We start from the raw sequence: 8,655 nt of genomic DNA, 5'->3' as shown, positions 1-8,655 counted from the left end.
TTCCAAAATTATGAAATAGCCTACTGGAAGAATGTGTCATCCCAGCACCTTACATCCTTGCAAGGTGTTTTTTGGTTGAACTCTTTCTTTACATTTATTTTTCTCCAGTATCAATTACATCGTGGTTTCATGTTTATTTAAAATTGTTTATTTACATTGGTGAATAATTTCCCCCCAGCATCCCTGTATTTATTAGCATTCATACTTGGTGATATATAGTATCCCCGTTTTTTGGTTTTTTCCTCCTCTTTTCGACTGTTCTCTACACTTAAGCCTGCCTCGTGGCATTGAGGGGTCAGCTCCTGTAATATAAAACCGTGGCTTCATTTATTCTTTTGGAAACGATCATCTGCCATTTCCACCATACGGTGACCCCATGAATTTCAAAGGGAATTTTGTTAGGCAAGGAATACTCAGAAGTAGTTTTACCAGTTCCTTCCTCTGAAGTATAGCCTATAGCACCTGGTTTTCGTTAGTGGTCTCCCATCCAAGTTCTAACCAGGGCTGACCCTGCTGAGAGTCCAAAAACAGACAGATTGTGGGACTTTTTAGGCTGAATTCAGGCCAGATTTGTTTTCACAGCAGACACAACCGGGTGGTTTCTTCCATACGTCAGCCGCATCCACACTGCAGAAATAACCCAGTTTGAGACTGCTTTAACTGCAATGGCCCAGTGCTAGGGAATCTTGGGAATTGTATTTTGTTGTGGCACCAGAGCTGTCTCTGACAGAGAAGGCTAAATGTCTCGGATAACTACACTTCCCAGGATTCCATAGCATTGAACCATGGTGTCAAATTAGATTATGTCTGCAGTCTGGATGCAGCCTTCTCTCTCATTAATGCAGGACCAAGAGCCAGAGCCACCCAACGGCGCCTGTCATTCCCCTGGAGCCCTGAAGGTGGCGCGGCAACACCAAGCCTGACTTCTCGCTTTATCAAGTTACAGTGCTCTCTTCCGATTTAACAACGTCCTGTGGGATCTTGGGAGTTGTAGTTCAGAGAGGCGGAAGAGCTGGCGGGCTGAGGGCGATAGAGGCCCTTCAATCAACTACGAATCCCAGCACTCTATTTGACGTCGTCGTGACGTCAAAGTGGACTATAGAGCTGCCACAGCCACTGTAATGGAAAGGAAGCGAACTCTACGAATAAGGCCACGCCCCTCCCTTTCTCCTGCGTCTACTTCCGGTCTGCAGAAGGCCTCCTCCTTTTCCTCCTCTTGGCTGGTCGTGACGTGTCTTCCGGTTGAGGAGTGGGAGCGCCGCGTGGAGGCTGCAGAAGGGTCTGGGAGGCGTGTATATATATGAAGCTGCTATTGCTATTGCCTGCAAGTCGTTCCTGGCTCATGGTGACTCTGGGGTGAACCCATCATGGGGGTTTCTTGGCAAGGTTTCCTCAGAATGGGGGTTTGCCATGGCCTTCTTCCCCTGAGGAGGCTGAGAGAGTGTGACTTATGCCCAAGGCCTCCTGGGGTTTTATACATACATGTATATGCTTGAGTGGAGATTTGAACCCTGGTCTCCCAGAGTCCTAGGCCAACTCTCAAAGCACTAAGCCACAGCCTTAGGGGGCCCACATGTCCCTTTCTCTGCAAGAGTAGGATTAAAGGCATGAGGAGAGACCATGCTAGTCGGGAGTATTTGGCATACAAAGGGACTTTAGCAATTTAGGGAGCTGGGGATGTTTAGCCTGGAGAAAAGAAGGTTAAGAGGTGATATGACAGCCCTGTTTAAATATTTGAAGGGATGTCATATTGAGGAGAAAGCAAGCTTGTTTTCTGCTGCTCCAGAGACTAGAAGGCAGAAAAATGGATGCAAGCTGCAGGAAAAGAGATTCCACCTCAACATTAGGAAGAACTTCCTGACAGTCTGGGCTGTTCCACAATGGACCACACTCCCTTGGCAGAAAGGGAGCTCAGTATGGCAGAATGGGGTTGGACTGGATGGCCCTTGGGGTCTCTTCCAACGCTGTCATTCTGTGATCTTGTGATCAGCATGGTGTAGTGGTTTGAATGTTGGACTATGACTCTGGAGACCAGGGTTTGAATCCCAGCTCAGCCATGCAAACCCACTGGGAAACCCTAGGCAAGTAACACTTTCTCAGCCTCCGAGGATAGGAATGGGACACACACACACACTGAAGAAACTTGCCAAGAAAAACCCATGATGGCTTTGCCTTAGGGTCGCTGCAAGTCAGAAATGACTTGAAGGCACAAAAAAACAGCAGCAAAACACATTTGAAACTGTGCAAAAGAAGTTGTAGCATAAGCTTTCATGGACTTGAGTCTATTTCCTCAGATGTAGAGTGAAGTGTTACAACTCCGTGCTTCTGAAGAAGTAGGCCAAGTCTACGAAAGCCTCTGCTACAACATCTTTTGCACAGTTAGTCTCAAAGATGCTACAAGATCCCTTTTCTGTAACCAAGGATCTTGTTTCTGAGTGAAGTGCCACCCTCCATGCCCTTCAGCTTTAATAAGGAGCACTGTTATCTGGGAGTCGGGGTAGCATGGAGTAGTTGTTAAGCATGTAAGGGCCTTGAGAAGCCAGGCTTTGCAAAAAGGATGCAGGTGTTTGATATAGAGTCATAATATCCACTAAGCTACAGAGAGCATTCGTTCTGTTCTTTGTTAAGTCTGGCTGCAGTTGGAGTGCTCTGTCCAGTTGTGGAGCTAGACTTCTTATGAAAGATGTTTAAACATTAGCAGGTATCCCAAGAAGAGAAAGAGATGGTGAGGAGTATAGGATCCAAGCCTCGCAAGGAATAGTTGAAAAAATGTACTTTTTTAAATGGGAAAGACAGTATTAGAAAGAGACGAGAGTAGTATTCAAATATCTGAAAAGCTTCCATGCAAAATATAAAGTATGGGCATGTGTTTTCTGTTGATTTAGGAAGCAGTATGAGAAGCAGTACATGGAATTTGTGGAAAAGTGGGTTTTGGCAAAACATTAGAAGTTTCCCAACAGAGTTGTTTCACGGAGGAGCAGACTGCCTCAGGAGGGGTACATGCTCCTTTTCTGGAGGTATTTAAACACAGGCTGGGTGGCCACTTGTTAAGGGTTCTCTGGCTGTATCCTGTTTTCCAAAATGAGTGTGTGGTCAACAGAGATCCCGCTTATGATCTGTGGTCCCAGGTCAAATCAAATGCCCCTCTATCAGAAGTGTACTTGATTTAAATTTAGTCCAGAATAGTAGGTGGTGGAAACGCTTCCCTATAATAATGGAAAAACAGCATTTTTTCTCCTGTAACTTTTAATAGAATGTGTATGCTTTGACATAATGTACATTGTTTTATATTTAGAAGGCAAACATTCTATCAAGTATGACAATGTTTATAATGCAACTTGATTTATCTCATTTTGGAGTAATCCCCGGCGTGAAGGCTGTTTGCATATGAACATGTCAACTCTACCTTCTGGGAGCACCTCTTTTTTCTTCAGGTAACATAACTGAATGTTGCAGTACTATGGTCTTTAAAAAGCTAGTGTGTTAAGGACATAGAGATCACTGCAAGTTGTTGGCCTGTGGGCTGGGAAATGGTTGCTGGGTAGCTGGGTTTGCTAAAGCCCAGCCTTATACCTGCCAGCCTGACCTTGCCCTAGATAAAGAAGAAAACTGGCAGACTCTTTTCAGGGGTCTGCCCTGTGCAGTAACAGGTGTGAGCATTCCTCCAGTGGCTTGATGGTCATGTATGATACTGCATACACATCTACTGTGGTTTAAACAGAAAACCTTATTATAACTGTTTTAGATATTCTAATATTTGAGTTCTTTAAAAGATAGGTTAGAGGCTAATGGAGGGGAACTGCTTTCAGATGAGGGACCAATTCCCTTTCAGTCTTCTGTGCACCAGAGATTGTGCATGGGATGCCCTTGGGCTTCTCCTAAAACAGCAAAATGGGGAAGAGGTCTCAAAAGCCTTACAGGGGTGAGGCCTTTAAAGCTTCTCTGCACCACTATAGTGGGCCCTTGGTCTCCACTGGGGTTTGGTTCCAGGACCTCTTGTGGATACTAAAATCCATAAATGCTCAAGTCCTATTAAATACAATAGGATAATAAAATGGTGTCCATTGTATAAAATGGCAAAATCGAGGTTTCCTAATTGCAATTTATACTTTTTTTCAATATTTTCAAGCCATGGATATTAGAATCAGTGGATAAAAATCAGTGGGTATGGAGGGCCTACTGTACATAGAACATGTTGTGTATAGGATCTGGTGCTTGAAGGATCATCCTATAGAGAGAAAAAGTGCTAGCTGAGCTTCCTCTTTTTACCTTACCTGTAACAATACAGAATGGTATACATAGTCTTCAATGTGCAATATTGATTATTGCTGTTTAAACTCTGGGTGATTTGTATTGTTTTATTAGGGTCACCTGATAAAGCCATGCACAAAAATGGCAAAGAATTGTACTTGTGAATTCTCAGTTTGGCTGGTTAGACTTTCAGAACTTCCTGTTAAATACTAAAGTATGTGTGGAACCAATATACTGAGCATTCACCACTTGAAATTGAAGAATTTAGTTCCTTAAAAAGGAAAGTGTGTCAAATATTTATTGTATTTACTGTAGGTGGTGATGGTACAAAGGAGAACAGAGCACGAAATGCCTGTTAACTATACCAGGTAGGTGCCTGTCATGTCTTTCAAATCTTTCTAAAGATGTTCTGAATGCATACAGGTGAAATCATTGTTTACATTAGATCTTATGCCACATTAGAGATAAAGGTTTTGTATGTCTGCTGGACTATAGCTTAGGAAGAAGCAAATTGGGCCATGTGCACCAGAGCTCACTTGCTGTGCTGCTTAACTTATTGGTTCATCTGTGTCTTCATATTTATCAGTTAACATATTATCATGTTTCTAACTGTTTCCTTATTTCACATAAATCAAGATACTATTTCCCCATACAGACAGGCCAAAATAAAGCTGCTTCAGGTCACTTTGGAGGTATGCTGTTTAAATGATACATGTGTCTTAAGAGTCTGGAAGCTGCACCAAAGCTGCGCTCCAGTCCTTAGGACTGTTATTGTAGCTTTGGTGCAGCTTCCAGACTCTTAGGACGCATGCATCATTTAAAAAGCATACCTCCAAAGTGACCCGAAGCAGCTTTATTTTGGCCTGTCTGTATTGGGCCTATATCACCAATGCTTATCGACTTAGAAACTCAAAGTGGAATAAAATCATTCAGGTGCGAAACAGATGGCCAAAAGGGGGTGGCTTAGAGCTGCCCTATGTAGGCTGGATTGGGGCCACATCAAACAGATGTGCAGCCCTAATCTAGCCAGCTTTGGCCCCAAATAGGAGCGCAAAAAATCCACTTCTATTTGGGGTGGAAAAAAGCCGTCCCTGTGCCTCTAGAGCTGGCTTTTTGTTGGCTCCCGGGTAAGTGGCATTTAAACCACACCCACAAGCTGGGTAGAAGCCACCCAGTGTCTAATCGCTGGCACGGCTTTTGTCTAGCTTGGGGTGTGGCACGTCTAAACACCATGCCCCTAAGCTGGCGTATCTGTTTCGTCCCCCAGTTCCTGTAATATATGATTTAGTTCCAAAACATACTGCAGAAATAATGCAGTTTGAGGCCACTTTAACTGCCCTAACTCAGTGCTCGGGAATCCTGGGAACTGTAGTTTATTGTGGTACCAGAACTCTTACAGAGAACGCTAAATGTCTCACAGAACTACAGTTCTCAAATGGTCTCAAACTGGATTACTTATGCAGTGTGTTTTTGACCTTAGAATAGTTTCTTTCTTAAGACCAGTGAGCTTTGAAATAAATTAGATATACATAGACAATATATGGTTTTACTTGCTTAGTTTAGGGCTGCCAGCTAATTTACACAACAGGGATATTATTTGAATTACTGGAGGGTGAAGAGCAAACAACACTTTTTTTTTTTTGATAGATGTTTATGTCAAGCCTGAATGTAAGAAATTTAGTGGTTACCTTGTTACTAGTGCTACTTGAGGGAATAATGTGGTTGATGAGGTTGAACTGAGCAGTAGTTCTTCAGTCAGTGCCTAAAGAACTATTGCTGAGTTCAGTTTGAGCTGTGCACTCTATCATTTCATAGGTAGCATATTAGTTTTGTTTACCTTTGTTAATGGGGTGCTAAACTAACTGGCCACCTTGGCGCAGGGAGCCCTTGTGTGTCGTCTTGGAATGCCCTGTAAAGGTGGCCAACATTGTTCCTCAAAGCCTGTGTCTGTTTCAAGAGTACCTGCAAATTATAAATGTAACCATGCAACTCATGATTGGGGTGGACCATTGGTTAGAAGCTTTGACTAGAATGATCCAAACTAGAATTCACCAATGTGATGCTCTTTGGGTGATCTTGGACAAGGTACTATCTCCTTTGAGGAGGGAGTATGGCATAGTGGTTTAAGTGTTGGACTATGGCTCTGGAGACCAGGGTTCAATTCCCAGCTTGGCTATGAAACCCACTGAGTGACCATGGGTAAGTCACACTTTCTCAGCATCAGGGGAAGGCAGTGCAAAGAAAACCCTGTGATAAGCTTGGCTTAGGACTGCCATAAGTTGGAAACGACTTGAAGGCACACAACAACAACAAACAGTCTCTATGGCTAGCTGCATCACAAATTGCTATGAGAACAGTCTATACTGCTATCAGTTTGTAGGAAGTATGAAATTTAATATACCTTTGAGTAAACACTGCAGTTACTTCCCAGCTTAGTCAAGGACTGCTTACTTGCCCTTGCTATTGTATTTTATTTTCAGTCACTGTATCTAAAGAAAAAACTCTTGATGTGCAAGTGAGATTTCAAAAGTTCACATATTGGACCAAGAATCCACTATGAGGCTATAGTTGCTCAACTCTGACTTTGCCTCATTTTGTTGCCCCTCCTGTTTAATTCTGTGAGAACTCACCCTGTTACACCCAAGGCAGAAATTGAGTAGAATTATCCATCCTTGGATGATGGTATATATTGTGACTGTGAATAAATCACTGGTCTAACTTCCAGTCTGTATGTCCAGATCAGTAGTTTAGAAATGCAAGCAGTGGTGGGTAACTCTTTGTATTGAACACTATGAATGAAATTTTTATTGATAATAACAATAAAAGATATCTCCAATGTTATTTTAGAAAGACATGTGCGTCTTTTAAGAAAGTTGAGGAAGCACTTCAAGATTTTTATATTTCAAACTGCTGAGTTATCTTTTGCTCATTACAATAACTGTTAACACTTACTTTCCAGGTAAATGCTGATCAGAGAACAATCTTCAGGTACTGCATTGAGAAGACTATCATTATATTTCATTTGTGATATTTTTTTCCTGATGTAATTCTGGATTAACCTTAGCAATTTAATTAAAACCTAATTTTCAGACATTATCATGACTTGTGTTTTTGAATGTTTTACAAAAAGCACATATCTCAGTTTTTATTGCAATCAAACAAATCAAGTTCATTGGTTTTTTGTGGGTTTTTCGGGCTATGTGACCATGGATGCCGGCCATGAAAGCCTTTGACTTCACACGGTATTCATTATTTGTGCTAGTCGCCATTTTAGAATGTAGCATCTACGTTGTCAGATTATGCTAGATGTGGCATCTCACTCTGCCACTAGAGGGGCTAAAGGAACATGAAATGGCTTCTACATTCTTTTGTGCTTCTTCTGGTGAAAGTAAGGTCTTGGAATTGCATTCCAGGAATTGTTACATTAATGGTTTTCATATGGTAGCAAGCTGTACCAGAAACAAACCATAGACCAAACATTGTGGTTTTTTAACAACCATTTTAAAAGTCTGGAGAAACATCTCTTAGCTTTCTCTCAGCATTCTCTTTTGATTATGAGCAGCGACTTAACTGCTAACATCCAATTTCTGTCTGCTAATATATAAGAAGGAGAAGAATGGGGCAGAAGGAAATGGAGGTGTATGGTGTGCAGGGGATATATACTGTATTTTCTGGTGTATAAGACTACTTTCTAACCCAGGAAAATCTACTCAAATGTGGGGGTTGTCTTATATGCCGGGTGCAGAAACGTCCGAGCTAGACTGGTCACAGCATATGGTAGGGGGAGATCAAAAATGGCCGCGGAGCTCTGCTCTGGACCCCACAACAAACTCCAACTCCCAGAATTCCATAGCAAAGAGCCAGACCTAGAGTTAATGTGTTGCCAAACCGGGTTATTTCTCCAGTGTGGACGCATCCACAGTTCTCCTCTTTCTCCCTCTGGATCCTGTCCTTTATTTCATGCTCCTGTGCTCCTCGGGTTCACAGCAGCAGCAGAGGAATGCAAATCTCGCAGCTGCACCATTATGCAAGCAAAGCAAAGGCAAAGCAGTGCAAGGCAATGGGGAAAGCGGAGCCAAAGCCTCTCCAAATGGAACGTGTGGGGCTCAGGCTGGAGGGGAGCCTCCTCTTTTTCCCCTGCCAAGTCCTGGAAGGGGAGTAAAAAAAAAAGAGGCCCCTCTCTGAGGCATCTCTTAGCCTTAACATGCATTGGAAGAGGGGTAGTCTTATACGGAAAATATATGCCAAACTCTAACTTTTAACTGAAAAAGTTGGGGGTCGTTTTATACACCCAGTCGTCTTATACACCGGAAAATACGGTATCCCGAAAGCCTTACAGTTGTTGTAGATATGAGTTCCATAGTGCTTTTACCACAGTTAAGAGGCCTAGAAACATAACTTCTA

General features: G+C 42.6%; 1 long non-coding RNA gene and 1 other non-coding gene across 2 annotated transcripts; both read left to right on the top strand.

Annotated features, from left to right (window-relative positions):
- Nucleotides 1-2,199: 2,199 nt before the first annotated feature.
- Nucleotides 2,200-7,347, top strand: LOC121924414. The gene is made up of 3 exons (XR_006102590.1): nucleotides 2,200-3,434; nucleotides 4,567-4,619; nucleotides 7,211-7,347. It is a non-coding gene; the product is annotated as an uncharacterized LOC121924414 (long non-coding RNA).
- Nucleotides 3,519-3,703, top strand: LOC121924570. The gene has a single exon (XR_006102674.1).
- Nucleotides 7,348-8,655: the final 1,308 nt, after the last annotated feature.

The sequence above is a fragment of the Sceloporus undulatus genome, chromosome 2 (genome assembly GCF_019175285.1).
Source record: "Sceloporus undulatus isolate JIND9_A2432 ecotype Alabama chromosome 2, SceUnd_v1.1, whole genome shotgun sequence".
Lineage (NCBI taxonomy): Eukaryota > Metazoa > Chordata > Lepidosauria > Squamata > Phrynosomatidae > Sceloporus > Sceloporus undulatus.
This window is presented reverse-complemented; position numbering and strand designations above follow the sequence as displayed.